General features: G+C 42.7%; 1 pseudogene; it reads right to left on the reverse strand.

Moving 5' to 3' along the window:
- Positions 1-559: 559 nt before the first annotated feature.
- LOC111521100 lies at positions 560-659 on the reverse strand (annotated as a pseudogene).
- Between the last annotated feature and the right edge of the window lie 21,388 nt (positions 660-22,047).

Genomic DNA, 22,047 nt, shown 5'->3' on the forward strand with positions numbered 1-22,047 from the left:
TATGGACTCACCCCAAATTCTTGCCCAAGATTCAAGAACTTCTTGGGGTCTGGATCGCGACCCCTTTCCTGTAACAATGACAAAGCACAGGAAACTATCTGAGAAGAAGCATTCACTTTTTTCTATGCCTGCTTTTAGTAGACATTTTTAACAATAAAGCCATCTTCCTGTGTTAGATATTTTAAAAGTCATATTTGAATATAACATGGAGGAAAAGAGAGGATAAGATATAGAGAAGGTTGCTAAGAAAAGTGCCAAGGTACAAAGAATGTGCTTTTGGCCAGGCATGGTGGCTCATGCCTGTAATCCCAGCACTTTGGAAGGCAGAGGTGGGTGGATCACCTGAGGTCAGGGGTTCGAGACCAGCCCGGCCAACATGGTGAAACCCCGTCTCTACTAAAAATACAAAAAAATTAGGCAGGCGAGGTGTCAAGTGCCTGTAATCCCAGCTACTTTGGGAGGTTGAGGTGGGAGAATCGAGCTTGGGAGACGGAGGTTGCAGTGAGCTGAGATTAAAAAAAAAAAAAAGAATTCTTAGAATGCAGTGAGATGAAGACAAAAAAAATAGTGAAATGCCAGGAACTCTGTGTTATCAGGCCCGAGGGCCTCTTCTGCCTTTGTCAAGGGAGGGGCTCACCTTCTCTCCTTTCATACAACACATTTTCTGAGTATTTATTAGTGGGGTATTTAAACTGCGCTCCCTTAAGCCATTTAAAATGGAATCCATTAGACGAATCACTTCATCTTTTAGACTGTAAAATATAGTGACAAGCTTTGTAAAATAGGAGGACTGTGTAAAATGACCTCCAAAGTCTGTTGTAATACACTGATGATAAAGATGTTCCCTTGGGCTGAGGAAAACTTCTTTGACCTCAATCTATTTGCATAGAAATGAACTTCTTTAAATTTTAACACATCCTGTGTTCTGTATTCGTGTAAGAGGTTCCATTTTTTTCATATCAGAGTGTAACTTACACTCTGGCTTTGCTCTAGCTAAGTTACTGCCTTGCCTTATTTGTGCTGCAGGAGGTTTTCCTTTTGTGATTCAGTTCACAATTGTACATTTGGAGGGACTGGTACTACCTCAACAGGAAAGGTTCTTAATGGGGAACAAGGGAGGAAGTTAGTCACCTAAAGATAGATTGCATAGGCAACAGCCTTCCAGGCTCAGAATGACCCTTGGGTTCCCTCCCCCATCCTCCAAGTAGAATGACTACACTACCCTGACAACAGTTATGGAAGGGAAGAGACAGTCAAACATTAGACTTACTTCACTGTGGTTGTCTTAGGTGGCCTACAGGTGAAAGGAAATTGGGATAGAATGATAAAGGGAAGAAAGAAAACAGGAAACAGATGTCTGGTTATGAATAATGCTCAGATAGTACTTATGCAGTGAGTATGGGCTTAGTCACAAACAGCTGTATCCTGGTCTCAATATTAGAATTGTGCAGATAAGTTCTCAGCCAAAATAGGCACGTTCCACAAAATCCGTCCATTCTATTTCATAAAGTTAATCCTCAAATTGCTGTATAACCGAGAGACTCAAGTTTGTTTTAACTACACAGCAATACTGGACTCTATGACGGTGATATACCATGGCCCTTCTGCTGTGTACAAGGATAATGGGGCAGAGAATGTGCTAGCAGATGGTATTGTTATCTTGTTAAGGGTTCATATCACTTGGAAATCTCAGAATAAAAGTAAGAACGCTTAAGTCTAGATTTTAGTCCTCTCATGGTATGTGGCTTCCAGTATACATGGCTAGTTTGCATCCAATCCATTGAGTTAATATGGATTTAAATTTTTTTTTTTTTTGAGACGGAGTCTCGCTCTGTTGCCCAGGCTGGAGTGCAGTGGCACGATCTTGGCTCACTGCAATCTCTGCATTCCAGGTTCACGCCATTCTCCTGCTTCAGCCTCCCAAGTAGCTGGGACTACAGGTGCCTACCACCACGCCCCGCTAATTTTTTGTATTTTTTTAGTAGAGACGGAGTTTCACCGTGTTAGCCCAGATGGTCTCCATCTCCTGACCTCATGATCCACCCGCCTCAGCCTCCCAAAGTGCTGGGATTAAAGGCATGAGCCACCACACCCGGCCTAAAATATTTTTTAACTCCTTAGAGAAATAATTGCTAGGGATTTCTTGTCTATTGAGTTCCTGGGTTTTCTTTTTTTAAAAATGCTACTCTGTATTCTTTGACAATGAGAGTGGCTCTACCATAGCCGGGGAAGATGTCAGATAACAGCAGTGTAACCCGATTTAGTTGGTGTCAGAGAATAAAGTGCACTCTCTGATGTTAATACAGATCCCAGAATGGCTGCATTTTGATGCTTTACTGAAGAGACATAGCATGGTTGAAGTAGCACAGCTTCCATGTCACCAAACCTGGATTTGAATCCAGGCTCTGACAGCAGCTGTGTGACCTTGGGCACATCACGTAACTGCTGTGCTCTCGTCTATCTTACATGTGAAATGGAGATAATCATACCCACCTCTGTGCTTCTGTGTTTGGGAGACTCAGTGAGGTTATTTGTGGGGAGACATGAAGCTCAGCCAGTTTGCAGAACCACCTGGAGCAGTTTACTTGGGCTCAGATGCCAAGACTAGCTGTGTGACCTTGATATGTTACTTAACGTCTCTGCCTCAGTCTCACCATCTGAAAAATGGGGGATGATGAATCCTAATGCATATGGTTATGAGGACTGAAAGAAGTCAATATTTGAAAAGCACTTACCATAATGCCTGACACATAATTGCCTCTGTAAAGTGTTCACAAATCAAGTTTTGTTTTTTTTGTTGTTTGTCTGTTTTGGACAGAGTCTCACTCTGTTGCCAGGCTGGAGTGCAGTGGTGCGATCTCAGCTCACTGCAACCTCCGCCTCCCAGGTTCAAGCAATTCTCCTGCCTCAGCCTCCCGAGTAGCTGGGATTATAGGCACATGCCACTACACACGTCTAATTTTATATTTTTAGTAGAGACAGGGTTTCACCATGTTGGTCAGGCTGGTCTTGAACTCCTGACCTCAGGTGATCTACCTGCCTCAGCCTCCCAAAGTGCAGGGATTACAGGCGTGAGCCACCACACTCGACCTCACTTGGCATAATGTTTTGAAAGTTATCCACGTGGTGGCATGTTCCACTACCTCATTCTTTTTCATGGCCAACTAGCTTTCCATAGTGTGGAGTGTTTATGCATTCATCAGTTGGTGGACATGGGGTTGTTTCCAAGGTGGGGCTATTATAAATAATGCTACTGTAAACATATGTTTGCAAGTCTTTGTGTGAACATATGTTTTTATTTCTCTTGGGAAGATACTTAGCAGTGGAATTGCTGAGTAGATTAGCAAATTTATGTTTAACTTTTTTTTTTTTTTTTTGAGACTGTGTCTCACTGTGTCACCCAGGCTGGAGTGCAGTGCCACCATCTTGGCTCACTACAATCTTTGCCTCTCGAGTTCAAGCGGTTTCCTGAGTCCCTGGGATTACAGGTGTGTGCCACCATGGCCGAGGTAATTTTTTTTGCATTTTTAGTAGAAACGGGGTTTCACTATGTTGCCCAGGTTGGTCTCCAACTCCTGGCCTCAAGTGATCCACCTGCGTCAGCCTCCCAAAGTGCTGGGATTACAGGTGTGAGCCACCATGCCAGGCCCATGTTTGACTTTTAAAGAAACTGCCAAATTGTTTTCCAAAGTGGCTGCACCATGTTACTCCCCGACCAGCAATGAGCATTTCTGTTTCTTACATCCTTGCCAACATTTATTATTGTCTGCATTTTTGATGATAACCATTCTAGTGGGTGTGAAATGGCATCTCATTGTGGGTTTGATTTGCATTTCACTAATAATGATGTGGAACATGTAGAATGAGAATAGCTTCTTGGCCATTTGTATGTAAGAGACTTCATATTCTTTTATGTACTTGAAATTTTATAAAGATAATTCTGATGATGATTGAGCATCCATATATGTAGGACATTTTAAAAGCTTTATCTGTTCATCTTATTTAATCCTCACCAGACCCTTTTATTTATGCCATTTTATAGGTGAAAAAAACTGAGGCACAGAGAGGTCAAGTATTTAGTATGAGGACATCTAGCTTGAAAGAAGTATTAGGGCTAAGATTTAAACTCAAGTCAACTGGCTCCAGAGACAATGTTCTTTTTTTTTCTTTTTCTTTTCTTTTCTTTTTTTTTTTGAGACAAAGTTTTGCTCTTGTTGCCCAGGCTGGAGTGCAGTGGCGCGATCTCCACTCACTGCAACCTCTGCTTCCCGGGTTCAAGCAATTCTCCTGTCTCAGCCTCCCAAGTAGCTGGGATTACAGGCACCTGCCACCACGCCTGGCTAATTTTGTATTTTTAGTGGAGATGGGGTTTCACCTTGTTGGTCAGGCGGGTCTCGAACTCCTGACCTCAGGTTATCCACCTGCCTCAGCCTCTCAAAGTGCTGGGATTACAGGCACAAGCCACTGCACCTGGCCTATGTTCTTAGATACTAGACAAACAGTTGTTATATACACATATTACATTAAAATGATTTAAATGTTTTTATTATGGTAACATTTACATAACATAAAATGTACCATTTCAACCATTTGTAAGCGTACATTAAGTGGCTTTAAGTACATGCTATACATTAAGTGCATTCACAAGGTTATTCAACAATCACCACTATCAATTTCCAGAACTTTTTCATCATTCTAAACCTAAGTTCCATGCAATTAAACAGTAACTCTCCATTTTCTCCTGCCCCAGCCCTTGGTAACTATTATTCTACTTTCTGTCTATGAATTTGCCTATTCTGTCTACCTCATACAAGTGGCCCCACACAATATTTGTCATTTTGTGTCTGGCCTATTTTACCTAGTTCATATGGTTCATCCATAAGATACCATGTATCAAAGTTTCATTCTTAAATTAAAAAAAATTTTAATTATGGTATAATACATCTCACACAAGGCCGGATGTGGTGGCTCACGCCTATAATCCTAGCACTTTGGGAGGCTGAGGCAGGCAGATTACCTGAGGTCAGGAATTCGAAACCAGCCTGGTCAACATGGCAAAACCTCGTCTTCTACTATCAATACAAAAATTACCTGGGCATGGTGGCGGGCGTCTGTTATCCCAGCTACTTGGGAGGCTGTGGCAGGAAAATCACTTGAACCTGGGAGGTGGATGTTGCATTGAGCCAAGATTGAACCACTGCACTCCAGCCTAAGAGACAGAGGGAGTCTGTCTCAAAACAAACAAAATCACACAAAAAATACCATCTTAACCATTTTTAAGTGTGAAATTCAATAGTGTTAAGTATGTTCACACTGTCATGCAGCAGATATCCAGAACTTTTTCATCTTGTAAGATGGAAACTCTGCAAGATGGAAACTCTGTACCCCTTTAAACAAACAACTCCTTATTTCTTTTATTTTTCTTTCTTTCTTTCTTTTTTTTTCTTTTTTCTGTTTTTTCTTTTCTTTTTTTTTTGAGATGGAGTCTTGCCTTGTTTCCCAGGCTGGAGTGCAATGGTACGATCTCGGCTGACTGCAACCTCCACCTCCTGGTTCAAGTGATTCTCTGGCCTCAGCCTCTTGGTAGCTGAGATTACAGGTGCCTGCCACCATGCCCGGCTAATTTTTTGTATTTTTAGTAGAGACAGGGTTTCAACATGTTGGCCAGGCTGGTCTCGAACTCTTGACCTCAGGCGATCCACCTGCCTCAGCCTCCCAAAGTGCTGGAATTACAGGCGTGAACCACTGCCCTGCCAACAACTCCCTATTTCTTCCTCCCGTCCCCAAACCCCTGGCAACCACCATTCCTCTTTCCTTTTCAATGAGTTTGACTACTCTAGATACCTTATTTAAGTGGAATCTTAAGTATTTGTCCTTCTGTGACTGGCTTATTTCATTTAGCATAATGTTCTCATGCTTTATTCATCTTGAGCACGTGTCAGAATTTCCTTCCGTTTTAAGACTGAATAGTATTCCATCGTGTGTATATACCAGATTCTGTTTATTCACTCCTCTGTTGAGGGACATTTGGGTTGTTTCCATCTTTTGGCTGCTGTGGTTGATGTTGCTGTGAACATTGGTTTCAAGTTTGAGTTCTTGCTTTTTTTTTTTTTTTTTGAGACGGAGTCTCACTCTGTCACCCCAGGCTGGAGTGCAGTGGCGCGATCTTGGCTCTCTGCAACCTCCTGCTTCTAGGTTCAAGCGATTCTCCTACCTCAGCCTCCTGAGTAGCTGGGAATACAGGTGTGTGCCGTCATGCCTGGCTAATATTTTCTGTGTTTTTCCAGTAGAGATAGGGTTTTACCATGTTGGCCAGGCTGGTCTCGAACTACTAACCTCAGGTGATGCCCCTGACTTGGCCTCCCAAAATGCTGGGATTACAGGCATGAGCCGCCGCACCTGGCCATGAGTTCTTGCTTTCAATTCTTTTGGGTATATACCTAGGAGTGGAATTGCTGGGTCATATGGTTTTTCTATGTTTGAACTTTTTTTTTTTTTTTTTTGAGATGGAGTCTTGCTCTGTTGCCCAGGCTGGAGTGCAGTGGCTCGATCTCAGCTCACTGCAACCTCTGTTTTCTAAGTTCAAGCAATTCTCTTGGCTCAGCCTTCAGAGCAGCTGGGATTACAGGTGCATGCCAACACACCTGGCTAATTTTTGTATATTTATGACAGACAGGGCCTCACCATGTTGGCCAGTCTGATCTCCAACTCCTGACCTCAGATTATCTGCCCTGCTTGGCCTACAAGGCACTGTGCAAATAATTTGCAAATATTTATTTGATTAATCATTCCAAGGCTTAATTGTTTATTGAGTACCTCCTAAGTCCCAAACCCTGGATCTACCATGGTGAGTAAAAGATGTGGTCTTTGCCCTCATGCAGTTGATAGTCTAAGAGCAGAGTTGTTCATGCAAATGAATATAAGATTGCAATGAAGATAAGCGTTGGAAATGGTGTTTATGTGGGACCTGACTGCATACAAGAAGGTAATCTGATTTAGTAAGTGAAATCAGGGAAGGCTTCCTTGAGAAGTGACAAAATGAGGGTTAAGAGTGAGCCCAGTGAGGTGATGAGAGCAATCCTTCTGTGCAAAGGGAGCAGCATGCGTCAAGACGCTGTGCCTGAAGGAAGCATTACATTACAGAGATCTCAAAGACCTTTTTGGAACAAAAAGCAAAGAAAGGCTGTAGGAAACGAGGTAAAAGATAGACATTGCAGAGAATATGTGTTCTTCATTTCATCTACACAGAAGTTTTTTAAACACTGAGGTGAAATTCATATACCATAAAGTTGACAACTGAAAACAATTCAGCGGAATGTCATACATTCTCAGTGTTGTGCAACCACCTTCTCCATCTAGTTCCAAAGCATTTCATCACTCCAAAAGGAAACTAATACCCATTAAGCAGTCTGTGTTCATCTCCCCCTGTCCCCAGCCCCTGGGAACTAATAATCTGCTTTCTTTCTCTTTTTTTTTGGAGATGGAGTTTCGCTCTTGTCACCCAGGCTGGAGTGCAATGGTGTGATCTCAGCTCACTGCAACCTCTGCCTCCTGGGTTCAAGCGATTCTCCTGCCTCAGCCTCCTGAGTAGCTGGGATTACAGGTGCATCCCACCACACCCAGCTAATTTTTGTATTATTAGTAGACACTGAGTTTCACCATGTTGGCTAATTTGGTCTCGAACTCCTGACCTCAGATGATCTACCCGCCTCAGCCTCCCATAGTGCTGGGATTACAGGCATGAGCCACCACTCCTGGCCTATTAATCTGCTTTCTATCTCTATAGAATTATTTTGGATATGTCATGCAAATGAAATCATACAATATGTGGTCTTTTGTGTCTGGCTTCCTTAATATATTTTCAAGGTTCATCCAGTGTTGTAGCATGAACCAGTACTTCATTCATTTTGATGGCTAAATAATATTCCATTGCATGTATGTATCACATCTATTTATTCACTCATTTGTTGATGAACACTTGGCCTGTTTCTACCTTTAAGTTATTGTGAATAAAGCTGCTATGAACATTAGAGTACAAGAATTTGAGTCCCCGGTTTCAGTTCTCTAGGGTATGTGCTTGGGAATGGAATTACATTGTGATATGGTTTGGCTGTTTCCCCCAAAAATCTCAACTTGAATTGTATCTCCCAAAATTCCCATGTGTTGTGGGAGGAACCTAGCGGGAGGTAATTGAATCATGGGGTCCAGTCTTTCCCATGCTATTCTCATTATAGTGAATAAGTCCCACACGATCAGATGGGTTTATCAGGGGTTTCTGCTTTTGCTTCTTCCTCATTTTTCTCTCGTGGCCACCACATAAAAAGTGCCTTTCACCTCCTGCCGTGATTCTGAGGCCTCCCCAGCCATGTGGAACTATTAAGTCCAATTAAACCTGTTTTTCTTCCCAGTCTTGGGTATGTCTTTATTAGCCCCATGAAAATGGACTGATATAGTAAATTGGTACCAGTAGAGTGGGGCATTGCTGAAAAAATACCCGAAAATGTGGCAGCGACTTTGGAACTGGGTAACAGGGAGAGATTGGAACAGTTTGGAGGGTTCGGAAGATTGGAAAATGTGGGAAAGTTTGGAACCTCCTAGAGACTTGTTGAATGGCTTTGACAAAAACGCTGATAGTTATATGAACAATAAGGTCCAGGCTGATGTGGTTTGATGGAGATAAGGAACTTGTTGGGAACTGGAGCAAAGGTGACTCTTGTTATGTTTTAGCAAAGAGACTGGCGGCATTTTGCCCCTGCCTGAGAGATTTGTGGAACCTTAAACTTGAAAGAGATAATTTAGGGTATGTGGTAGAAGAAACTTCTAAACAGCAAAGCATTCAAAAGGTACCTTGGGTACTGTTAAAAGCCTTCCATTTTAAAAAGGAAACAGAATATAAAAGTTCAGAAAATTTGCAGCCTGATGATGAAGTAGAAAAGAAAAACCCACTTTTTGAGGATAAATTCAAGCTGGCTGTAGAAATTTGCATATGTAGCAAGGATCCTAACGTTAATCCTCAAGACCATGGGGAAAATGTCTCCAGGCCATGTCAGAGACCTTCATAGCAGCCCCTCCCATCACAGGCTGGAGGCCCAGGAGGAAAAAGTGGTTTTGTGGGCCAGGCCCAGCATCCCTGTGCTGTGTGCAGCCTAGGGACGTGGTGCCCTGTGTCTCAGCTGCTCCAGTCATGGCTGAAAGGGGCCAAAGTAGAGCTTGGGCTGTGGCTTCAGAGGGTGGAAGCTCCAAGCCTTGGCAGCTTCCACGTGGTGTTGAGCCTACAGGTGCACAGAAAGTCAAGAATTGAGGTTTGGGAATCTCTGCCTAGATTTCAGAAGATATGTGGAAATGCCAGATGCCCAGGCAAAAGTTTGCTGCAGGAGTGGGGCCGTCATGGAGAACCTCTGCTAGGGCAGTGTGGAAGGGAAATGTGAGATCAGAGCACCCACAGACAGTCCCTCCTGGGCCACTGTCTAGTGGAGCTGTGAGAATAGGGCCACCATCCTCCACACCCCAGAATGGTAGATCCACCAACAGCTTGCACTGTGTGCCTAGAAAAGATGCAGGCACTCAACACCAGCCCAAGAAGGCAGCCAGGAGGGAGGCTGTACCCTGCAAAGCCACAGGGATGGAGCTGCCTGAGACCATGGGAACCCACCTCTTGCATCAGCGTGACCTGGATGCGAGACCTGGAGTCAGAGGAGATCATTTTGGACCTTTAAAATATAACTGTCCTGCTGGATTTTGGACTTGCGTGGGCCCTGTAACCCCTTTGTTTTGGCCCATTTCTCCCATTTGGAATGGCTGTATTTACCCAATACCTGTATCCCCATTGTATCAAGGAAGTAACTAGCTTGCTTCTGATTTTACAGGCTCATAGGTGGAAGGGACTTGCCTTGTCTCAGATGAGACTTTCGGGTTAATGCTGAAATAAGACTTTGGGGGACTGCTGGGAAGGCATGATTGGTTTTGAAATGTGAGGACATGAGATTTGGAGGGGCCCAGGGTGGAATGGTATGGTTTGGCTGTGTCCCTACCAAAATCTCCATTTGAATTGTATTTCCCAGAATTCCCACGTATTGTGGGAGGGACCCAGAGGGGGTAATTGAATCATGGGGGCTGGTCTTTCCCATGCTATTCTCATGACAGTGAATAAGTCTCACAAGATCTGACGGGTTTATCGGGGGTTTCTGCTTTTGCTTCTTTCTCAATTTCTCTTGCCACTGCCATGTAAGAAGTGCCTTTTGCCTCCCACCATAATTTTGAGGCCTCCCCAGCCATGTGGAACTGTAAGTCCAATTAAACCTCTTTTTCTTCCCAGTCTTGGGTATGTCTTTATCAGCAGTGTGAAAACGGACTAATACACATGGTAATTCCATGTTTAACTTTTTGAGGAACAGCCAAACTATTTTCTACAGTGGCTGCACCATTTTATATTCCTGCCAGCCACTCATGAAGGTTCCAATTTTTCCATATCTTTGCCAAAATTTGTTATTGTCTGTCTTTTTGATTGTGGCCTTTCTAGTGGGAGTGAAGTGGTATTTCATTGTGGTTTTGATTTGCATTTCCCTAGTAACTAATGGTATTGATAATCACTTTCATGAACTTTTTTGCCACTTGTATGTTTTCTTTGGAGAAATGTCTTTTCAGGTCCTTTGCCTATTTTAACATTGTATGATTTGTCTTTTTATTGAATTATAATAGTATTAATGTATGCTGGATACTAGATCCTTATTATATATATTATTTGCAAATATTTTCTCTTATTCTATGTATTGTCTCACTTTCTTTTTTTTTTCTTTTTTTTGAGACGGAGTCTCGCTCTGTTGCCCAGGCTGGAGTGCAGTGGCCGGATCTCAGCTCACTGCAAGCTCCGCCTCCCGAGTTTTTACGCCATTCTCCTGCCTCAGCCTCCCGAGTAGCTAGGACTACAGGCGCCCGCCACCTTGCCTGGCTAGTTTTTTGTATTTTTTAGTAGAGACGGGGTTTCACCGTGTTAGCCAAGATGGTCTCGATCTCCTGACCTCGTGATCCGCCCATCTCGGCCTCCCAAAGTGCTGGGATTACAGGCTTGAGCCACCGCGCCCGGCCTGTCTCACTTTCTTGACAGTGTCTTTTAATAAAGAAAAGTTTTTAATTTTGATGAAGTCTAAATTATCTATTTTTTCTTTCTTTCTTTTTTTTTTTTTTTTTGCCTATGGTTTTATTGTCATATCTAAGTAATGATTACCTAATGCTAAGTCATGCAGATTTACTCCTAGGTCTTAAAATTCTCTGTTTTCTAGCTTTAGTTTTTCATTTGAGCATTTAATACTTTTGAGTTAATGTTTGTATGTGATGTGAGGCAAGAGTCCAACTTTGTTCTTTTGCATGTGGTATCAAGTTGTACCCACAACATTTACTGAAAAGAAATATTCTGTTCCTATTGAGTTGTCTTGTATCTTTGTTGAAAATCAGTTGGCCATAACTGCCAGTGAGCTGTATGTCTAATTTTATATACTTGATTCATAAAGTCTTATACAGTCTTGATTACTGTAGTTTTGTAGTAAGTTTTGAATATAAGAAATCCTAGCCTTATTCTTCTTTTTCAAGATGGTTTTGACTCCTCTGGGCCCCTTGAATTTCCATACAAATTTGAGAATCACCTTGCCAATTTCTGCAAAAATGGCAGCTTGCATTTTGATAAAAATTGCTTTAAATTTGTAGATCAATTCAGAGAATATGGCTATTTTAACAATACTAAGTCTTCTAGCCAGACATGGTGGCTCACTTCTGTAATTTCAGCACTTTGGGAGGGAGGCCAAAGTGGGAGGATCACTTGAGCCCAGGGGTTTGAGACCAGCCTAGGTAACATAGTGAAACCTCATCCTTACAAAAAAGTAAAAAATTAAAAATTAGCTGGTGGAACATGCCTATAGTCCCAGGTACCCAAGGGACAGGCAGAGGCTAAGGTGGATCCCTTGAGCCCTGGAGGTTGAGGCTGCAGTGAGCCATGATTGTGCTACTGCACTCCAGCTTGAGTGACAAAGTGAGACCATGTCTCAGAAAAAAAAAGTCTTCTAATCCGTGATCATGGGCTATCTCTTATCAGCATGTGTTTTTGTCTTTTATTCTAGTAATTTGGTGTATTACATTGATAGATTTTCAGATATTAAACCAACCTTGCATACCTGGGATAAATTCTACTTGGTCATAGTATATAATCCTCTTTTATATGTTGCTGAATTTGGATTGCTTGTATTTTGTTGAGTTTTGCATGTATCATTTAAAATATATTTGTAGTTTTTTGTGATGTCTTTGGTATCAGTGTTATACTAGGCAAATAGAATGATTTCAAAGTGTTTCCTCTTTTTTTTTTTGAAGAATTTTTGAAGAATTGGCATTAATTCTTCTTTAAATAGTTGGTATAATTCACCAGTGAAGTCATCTGATCCTGGGCTATTTGTTTGTTTGAAGTTTTTGATTAATAATTCTCTTTACTTGTTATACATCTTTTCAGATTTTCTATTCTTTTTTATTTCTCTTTTTTTCTGTGATTTTCTACTCTTCTTGAGTCTGTTTTTGTAGTTTGTGTCTTTCAAGTAATTTATCCATTTCAACTAGGTTATCTAATTTGTTGGCACACAGTTTTTCACAGTGTCCTCTTTATTTTTATTATTTTATTTGATTTTTGAGACTGAAATGTGCTGTGTCACCCAGGCTGGAGTGCAGCAGCATGTATCTGGGATCACTGCAACCTCTGCCTCCTGGGTTCCAGCAATCCTTCTGCCTCAGCCTCCCAAGTAGCTGGGACTGCATGCATGCACCACCATGCCCAGATAATTTTTGTATTTTTAGTAGAGATGGAGTTTCATTGTGTTGGTTAGGCTGGTCACAGTGTTCTCTTATACTCCTTTTATTTATTTTTTATATTTCTTGAGACAGGGTCTCACTCTGGTTGCCCAGGCTGGAGTGCAGTGGTGCCATCTCAGCTCACTGCAGCCTCAACCTCCTGGACTCAGGTGATCCTCCCACTTCAGCTTCTCAAGTAGCTGGGACTACAGGCAAGCACCACCATGCCTTGCTAATTTTTTATATTTTTAATAGAGGTGAGGTTTCACAGTGTGGCCCAGGCTGGTGTCAAACTCCTGGACTTAAGCCATCCACCAGCCTCGGCCTCTCATAGTTCTGGGATTACAGGTGTGAGCCACCATGCCAGGCCTCTTATAAGCCTTTTTTTTTTTTGGGTTGAGACTGTTGTCTCATTCATTTCTGATTTAGTCGTTTGCTCTGCATGTGGTAAAAGGTACCTTTTATATTACCATAAGAATATTTATAAACCAAAATTTAAAATATTTACATTTTTAAAAATTTGAGACAGAGTCTCGCTCTGTTGCCCAAGCTGGAGTGCAGTGGTGTGATCTTGGCTCACTGCAACCTCTGCCTCCTGGATTCAAGCGATTCTCCCACCTTGGCTTCTCGAGTAGCTGGGATTGCAGGCACATGCCACCACCTCTGGCTAACTTTTGTATTTTTAGTAGAGACGGGGTTTCTCCATGTTAGCCAGGCTGGTCTCAAACTTCTGGCCTCAAGCAATCCGCCTGTCTCGGCCTTCCAAAGTGCTGGAATTATAGGCATGAGTCACTATGCTCTCCTCAAAACATTTTTTTGATGTAAAGAAACTTATATTGGCCGGGCGCGGTGGCTCAAGCCTGTAATCCCAGCACTTTGGGAGGCCGAGACGGGCAGATCACAAGGTCAGGAGATCGAGACCATCCTGGCTAACACGGTGAAACCCCGTCTCTACTAAAATACAAAAAAAAATTAGCCGGGCGTGTTGGCGGGCACCTGTAGTCCCAGCTACTCGGGAGGCTGAGGCAGGAGAATGGCGTGAACCCGGGAGGCGGAGCTTGCAGTGAGCTGAGATCCGGCCACTGCACTCCAGCCTGGGCGACAGAGTGAGACTCCGTCTCAAAAAAAAAAGAAACTTATATTTAAAATAAAAGTAGAATAGTAGATATACTATGTGCAAATGCCATAACTTGACATCTAGTCTGCCAACATAAGGATTCTATACTTTTTTCTTGTTTACTTTCTATAAGTCCTAAATCTTTTCCTTCACAGTGCCTTCTCATATCAAGCAGAGGTTTGTGGTTATCTCTCTTCCCTGACTTCAATATTACATTGACATCAAATCATCACTCAACTGATTTTAAGATGAAAGACCACTGGTTTGGAGGGCTAAGATTTATAATGTAGCAGGTGTTATAAACTGCTGACTGTCTTAAATATAAGGAGTGACTGACCCAGAGAAATTCCTGGGGAGGCTGGATCTCCCAAGGTTTATTGCTTCTCCCATGTGTAGGTGGAACAATTCTCAGGAGGGACTGGGTTATTGTTCTGTGTATAGAAGTTGCTGAAGGCAGAGGTAGAAATTTGCTGTCACACGTGTACAAGGAGATGTGACAGAGAATTTAGGCCATAGCCCAGTCCAGCCAGCTGTAGCTCAGTGTTGCTGATAGTGACCCTGGTTCCTCTCTGGAATCGCAGTGGTCAGAATAAAACTTAACTCCCTGATACTGGGAAGGGAGTTATTCTAATGCACACTTATTGCTTCCTATTAATGCCATGTGTAGCATCTCTGCAGTTTTATTGCATTAACTGGAGAATCAGAAAGTGTTAGCTGCTGCTGGATATTGTCTGAAGTTAGAGAAGCTGCCATTAATATTCCTCTTATGACTCCCCCGCTGGCCCCTGCTGTCGAAGCTTCACTGTGGCTTCACTCTCAGGGCATGTGTCTGCCATCACTGCCTGAGAGCTGATAGCCTGGGACACACTATTGCACACCAAGCGCCTTTGAGCGGGCACTTGTGTTTTTTTCAGAGCCTGACCCAATGGATCAGGCCAGTTCTCAAATGCTGAGTTGAAGGTGTCCAAGCCTTTTTCCTCACTGAGCCAGTAGTCTCTTGGTTACTTGTATGCAGTAGTTACCGGGAGTGAAATGCTGACTTCTGCTTTGACAGACTAGAGTGAGGGACCCACAGAAGTCATGAGCAATGATCCCTGAGAAGCCTTCCAGCTCTGGAGCACTCCAAATCATCCTCCTTTTCCCTCCAGTGGAAAAGTAGGTTTTGTTATCACAGAGAATGTAGCCGGCTCAAAATAGGCAAGACTGCCACCTACTGACCAAATGGGAACATTCCTCAGGGAATTTCTAGGTTTGATCTTTGTTCTACAATTAATTGGGATAATTAGTTATTCATGAATTTATAATTCAACAGACCTAAAATACACACAGGACACAATGCTGGACACTGGAGATATTAAAGAAAAATATTTTTTGAGACAGAGTCTCACTCTGTTGCCCAGGCTGGAGTGCAATGGCACCATCTCGGCTCACTGCAACCTCCATCTCCGGGTTCAAGCGATTCTCTGGCCTCAGCCTCTTAAGTAGCTGGGATTACAGGCACGTGCCACCACGCCTGGCTAATTTTTGTATTTTTGTAGAGACAGGGTTTCACCATGTTGGCCAGGCTTGTCTTGAACTTCTGACCTTGTGATCTGTCCACCTCGGCCTCCCAAAGTGCTGGGGTTACAGGAGTGAGCCACCGCGCCTGGCCAGGAGATACTAAAATTAGAAGGGTAGAGTTATTGCCCCATGGGCATACAGAGATCGGGAGAAGGAAACAGATAATTAACAGAACAAATCATTAAAATGCAGTGTGGTGTTATTCTATAAATAATCTGCCTCCCAACACTCTGGTTCACCCTCAGTTTTAAAGGTATTGGAACCTAAATCTGAGTACCACAAACCCAAGTTCTTTATTGGTAGAAGTTGGTGACCAAAAAAGAAAAAAAAAAAACAAAAAGAAAACGCAACCAAACCAAAAGCAGTAACACTGCCTTTTACTATGATGTTCACCTGACCCTCTCAGAAACACTTTAAAGTTGGATCCCGTTATCTCTCGGTTTTTAGATGTCGACTTTCTTAAGTCTCCTAAACTTGCATTTATAGTACCTCCTAGCATCTTAAGAATACAGAATAGGCAAACTCTTAAAAAGTCCCTTGTGACTATATATTATACATATGTATCTGAAAGCTGCATATAATTTAATAAAGAGAAGCTCAAAGAGGTGCGCACTCACAAGCTAACATGGTAGTAAAGTGGTTTAAAGTAAGAGTTTTGGAATGAGCTGGTCCTGGGTTTATGTTGCAAACTGGCCACTTACCCAAGAGGGCTATTAACACTCTAAGCCGCAATGAGATACCATCTCACACTAGTCAGAATGGCTATGATTAAAATAAAAAAATAGGCCAGGCGCGGTGGCTCACACCTGTAATCCCAGCACTTTGGGAGGCCAAGGCAGTAGGATCACTTGAGGTCAGGAGTTTGACAGCAGCCTGGTCAACATAGTGAAACCCCATCTCTACTAAAAATACAAAAAGTTAGCCTGGTGTGATACCCTGCGCCTGTAATCCCAGCTACTCGAGAGGCTGAGGCAGGAGAACCACCTGAACCCAGGAGGCAAAGGTTGCAATGAGTCAAGATCATGCCACTGCACTCCAGCCTGGGCGACAGAGCAAGACTCTGTCTGAAAAAAAAAAAAAGAAGAAAAAAAAAAAAAAACACACACACACACACACAAAAGAAAAGAAAATCAGATGCTGGCAAGGTTGTGAAGAAAAGGGAATGCTTCTACAGTGCTGGTGGGAATGTAAATTACTTCAGCCACTGTGGAAAGCAGTTTGGAGATTTCTCAAATAACTTAAAATAGAACCACCATTCAACCTAGCAATCCCATTACTGGGATATATAAATATCCCAAAGGAATATAAATCGTTCTATCATAAAGAAACACACACACATATGTTCATAGCAGCACCATTCACGATATCAAAGACATGAAATTAACCTAAGTGCCCATCAACGGTAGACTGCTTAAAGAAAATGTGGTTCATATACACCATGGAATACTATGCAGTCATAAAGAAAAAAAGAAGAGGCTAGGCACAGTGGGCAGATTACTTGGGTCCAGGGGTTGGAGACCAGCCTGGGCAACATGGCGAAACCCTGTCTCTACAAAAAAATACAGAAGTTAACTGGGTGTAGTGGAGCATGCCTGTAGTCCCAGCTACTTGGGAGGCTGAGGCAGGAGGATTGCCTGAACTCAGGAGGTTGCAGTGAGCCATGATTGCGCCACTGCACTCAAGCCTGGGTGACAGAGACACTGTCTCAAATAAATTAAAAAAAAAAAAAAAGAAAGGAAATCTATTTTTTTTTCAGCAACATGGATGGAGCTAGAGGCCATTATCTTCAGCAAATTAACAAAGGAACAGGAAACCAAATACCGCATGTTCTCACTTATATGTGGGAGCTAAACACTGAGTACATGTGGACACAAAGAAGGGAACAGACACTGGTGTCTACTTGAGGCTGGAGGGTGAGAGGAGGGAGAAGATAGGAAAACTACCTATAGGGGATTATGCTGATGATCTGGGTGACAAAATTATCTGTATACTGAACCCTCACAATACAGCAACAAGTAAATTACCCACGTAACAAGCCTACATATGCACCCCTTGAACCTAAAATGAATGTCATAGGCCGGGCTTGGTGGCTCATGCCTGTAATCCCAGCACTTTGGGAGGCCGAGGTGGGTGGATTACCTGAGGTCAGGAGTTCGAGACCAGCCTGACGAACATGATGAAACCCCATCTCTACTAAAAATACAAAAATTAGCTGGGTGTGGTGGCAGGCGCCTGTAATGCCAGCTACTTGGGAGGCTGAGGAGAGAGAATTGCTTAAACCTGGGAAACGGAAGTTGCAGTGAGCCGAGGTCGCGCCACTGTACTCCATCCTGGGTGACAGAGACTCTGCCCAAAAAAAAAAAAAAAAAAAAAAAGAGTAAGGGTTTAACATTCAAGTAGATTGATTTTGGGCAATTGTTTTTTTAATAATAGTTAATCCAACATCACCAATTCATCTCAAGTAATCCCTTGTAGAAAGAGATAAAGTGAGTTTGATTTATGGATTGTCAGCATCTAAAATGATCTTTACACATAATAAAAACTTTCTAATTCTTTTTAGGCAATTAGGCTTAATAGTCAAACTCACTAAAATTTGCTACATATATATAAACTAAGTCCATGTTACTCAGAGTGGTTTATGAAAAGCAGCATTGGCACCTCCTGGGAGCTTGTTAGAAGTTAGAATTTCAGTTCTCACCCTTCAATTTCTGAACGAAGTTCTGCATTTTAACAAGATCCCCAGATGATTTCTGTGCAAAAGGTTGAAAAACTGATGTAAGTCAAGGAGCCCATATTATTATTGCAGTACCAGAACCAGAACACTAGGTGGAGTTATTGCTTCAAATTTTGGCTGCTACTTAAGGGTGTTTAAAACAGCCGCTGTAAAGTTGTTTTGCAATTCTTTTTTTCCCATTGACCTGACATTTTGCTATTTAAAGGAAGAGAAAACAAAGTTCAAAAAATGCTATTCTGGGCTGGGCGTGGTGGCTCACGCCTGTAATCCCAGCACTTTGGGAGGCCAAGGCGGGTGGATCAGCTGAGGTCAGGAGTTTGAGACCAGCCTGGCCAAGATAGTGAAACCCCATCTCTACTAAAAATATTAAAATTAGCTGGGCGTGGTGGCACGAGCCTGTTGTCCCAGCTACTCGGGAGGCTGAGGCAGGAGAATCGCTTGAACCCGGGAGGTGGAGGTTGCAGTGAGCCGAGATTGTGACACTGCCCTCCAGCCTGGGCAACAAGAGTGAGACTCCGTCAAAAAAAGAAAAAAAAAAAAAAAGCTCTTCTGATATACAGATTATATCTGATGGATGATTGTGGAGAAAAAAATTAAAAATTTATTACAGTCTAAAAAGTTTTAGAAAGACTCAAACAATTATTTTAAAAGTCCAGGTAAATACTGAAGAATTAGATCACATTACTTGTATTGTAGATTGTGATGGAGCTGCAATAAAACTAAGTAAATTAAGTTGAAAAACTTTTGCTTTAAACTATGGACATGATTGTGTGTGTGTGTGTGTGTGTGTGTGTATACTTTATTTCAGGAAGTACACTCATTAAATAAATGTGAAAAATATAACAAGGATGACGTCATGTTATAATGACATAAATAAACGATGTTGAATCTTTAACCCATTAAACATGATCATCAAAGACATCTAGTCAAGGTCATGGTAAAAATGAACTTCCTGCTTCTTTACTTTAGAATAAACAAAGAAATCTATAAATTGAGACTTCAAGCTTACAGCTACGGGAACTCCAAGGCGAGGGGCTAAGTGACAGGAGGGAGAACTGGCTGCAGCTACTCACCCTGCACTTCTGGGCTGCACCAAATTGCCACAGGCGTCACCCTCCTAGCTTTGTCTCCACACAGTGACAGCCCACTGACTCTTTTCATGGAGGGTGAAACACAGTAAGTGTTCCTTGAAGCACTTTTATCCTCTCTGCCTGCAGGTTTTGGGAGAGGCTTCTGGGAGAGGGTCCTAACTTGTGTTGGGCCTAATGACCTTGGGAATTGGAGTTCCCTTTTTTCCACTGCACCAGCTTATAAGCTCGTGGTTCTCTTCAGTCCACGTGGATGTCTACCTGTTAGGTTACCGCTGTAAGGTGCAAAGACTGTGGATGCATGAAACACCCCAATAGGGAAATGAGAAATCTGGGAAAGTAGTCCATAAGCATACGGAGTCTGCACAACCTGACCAAGAATGAAATCATAATCGCAGAATCCAGTGTCAGCGAGCGTGTGTGGAACTGGGTACCCTCTTACACCATCGCTGGGACTATACTTGGCATATCCTTTTTGAGGGCAACTTTACAGTGTTTGTCAAAGTAAATAATCCTTATATTTTGGCCCAAAATCATGTTCTAAGCTAACAATTGTTTTCTAAGGTTGGAAGTCTGACAAAATGGCCTGCAAATGGGGAGAGTTGGCAAGTGCCCCAAACTACTGCTTCCCCCTGTGCACCTGACACCTGGGTCTATGCTATTCCTTCTCATTTTAGTTGATTTTTTTTTTTTTTGAGATGGAGTTTCACTCTGTTGCCCAGGCTGGAGTGCAATGGCACGATCTTGGCTCACTGCAACCTCTGTCTCCTGGATTCAAACGATTCTCCTGTCTCAGCCTCTCGAGTAGTTGGGATTACAGGCACATGCCACCACGCCAGGCTAATGTTTGTATTTTTATTAGAGACGGTGTTTCACCGTGTTGGCCAGGCTGGTCTTGAACTCCTGAACGCAAGGGATCTGCCCTGCTTGGCCTTCCAAAGTGCTGGGATTACAGGTGTGAGCCACCACCATGCCCGGCCATTTTAGTTGATTCTAATTGGAAATCAGTCACAGACATTGGCAGCTCAAGAGATAACTTTTTTTTTTCTTTTTCTTTTCTCATGAGGCAACAGTATTTTCTTTTAAAATTGAGACAGGGTCTTGCTATGTTGCCCAGGCTGGTCTTGAACTCCTGTGCTCAAGCAATCCTCCTGCCTTAGCTTTCTGAGTAGCTGGGATTACAGGCATGTGCCACTGCACCCAGTTATTTATTCTCATTTTATAGGTAAATCCAAAGGTAGCAGAACTTTGATCCCTATAGCCAGTGAGTTGCCAAATCCAGATTTCAATTAGTCTTAGAAATACCAAATTGCACTGAAAATAAATGCATGGACAAATGACTGATGGTGTTTAAGGGTTAAAATATTTTCTATTACTCAAAAAGGATTGTGAAATAAAGGCTTTTCCAGTTGAGCACACCAGCCTGGGCCAGCTGAGCCACACTGCCTTCTGTGGCTTTCTGATTACTCATGCAGCAGGAACTGGGAGACGGTGTCCTGGTCTTTGTTCCCACTCCCTATTCTGACAGCTCCTCCACGGGAAGAATCTTTTCCATCTCTAAATGAGCTCTTACAGGGCGAGGACTGTGTACTGGGTGGCAAGGTCAGAAGCAGAACCCAGTGTTCCAAATCATAACACAAAGAAAACCAACAAGGCTGTTTTTAGTTCCTAAGTACACTACGTGATAACTGAGATAAATTTAAATGATTGGTAGTGGAGAAAATTGGGGAAAAAGTTATTTATTTATTTTCTATATGGAGTTTTGCTCTTGTTGCCCAGGCTGGAGTGCAATGGCGTGATCTCAGCTCACTGCAACCTATGCCTCCCGGGTTCAAGTGATTCTCCTGCTTCAGCCTCCTGAGTAGCTGGGATTACTGGTGCCCACCACCATGCTTGGCTAATTTTTGTATTTTTAGTAGAGACGGGGTTTCACCATGTTAGCCAGGCTGGTCTCAAACTCCTGACCTCAGGTGATCCACCCGCCTTGGCCTCTCAAAGTGCTGGGATTACAGGCGTGAGTCACCGCGCATGGCCGGAAAGGTTATTTAGACACTTGCACTGAACCATAAGGAATATCCCTGTGTGCTGTGAGTTCTTCGAGCTGGTCTGAATTCTAGCTATGTGGTTATGTACATTTCATTTTCATCAAGAGGACAGCCTGGCTGTCTGGCAGAACTAAAAAAAGATTATTTTGCTTATCTATTCCTCTCCCTCATAGCCCTCCCCAAATTAAAAATTACTTTTGAAAGCATGTAAATGGTGGAGTAGTTGAGCTCATTTTCCTTATCTTGCAGGTATGCATAAGCCCCACTCATTCTACAAAACAAAATGAAAATCTTAACTTTATAAAACACTCATAATTTACTACAGTATTTCTTCAAACACACACACATAACTGACATTTATTGAGTGCTTTCTGTGTGCCAGGCCTACGTCTAAGTTATTTATGTAAATTAACTCACCCCTCACAGCCCTCTTCCTGGGGCTGGTAGGAGTGTCTGTCTGTGGTCTGTGCTGAGATGGGGCTCAGTTCCAGGGAGCATCTTGTGGTCCTCCTGTGTGATCAGATGGCCGTCAGTCCCACGGTCATCCTTGTCCATGATGCACACACTTAGTTTTCTTCTTGTTGGCATAAAAGGATGCCAGCCTCTGCTGTTTCAGATAACAGCCCCAGAAGGATCATTTGGAAGGGACTGTGGCTGTGTTCGGAATGCTTCTTGACA

The sequence above is a fragment of the Piliocolobus tephrosceles genome, chromosome 7 (genome assembly GCF_002776525.5).
Source record: "Piliocolobus tephrosceles isolate RC106 chromosome 7, ASM277652v3, whole genome shotgun sequence".
NCBI classification, from domain to species: domain Eukaryota; kingdom Metazoa; phylum Chordata; class Mammalia; order Primates; family Cercopithecidae; genus Piliocolobus; species Piliocolobus tephrosceles.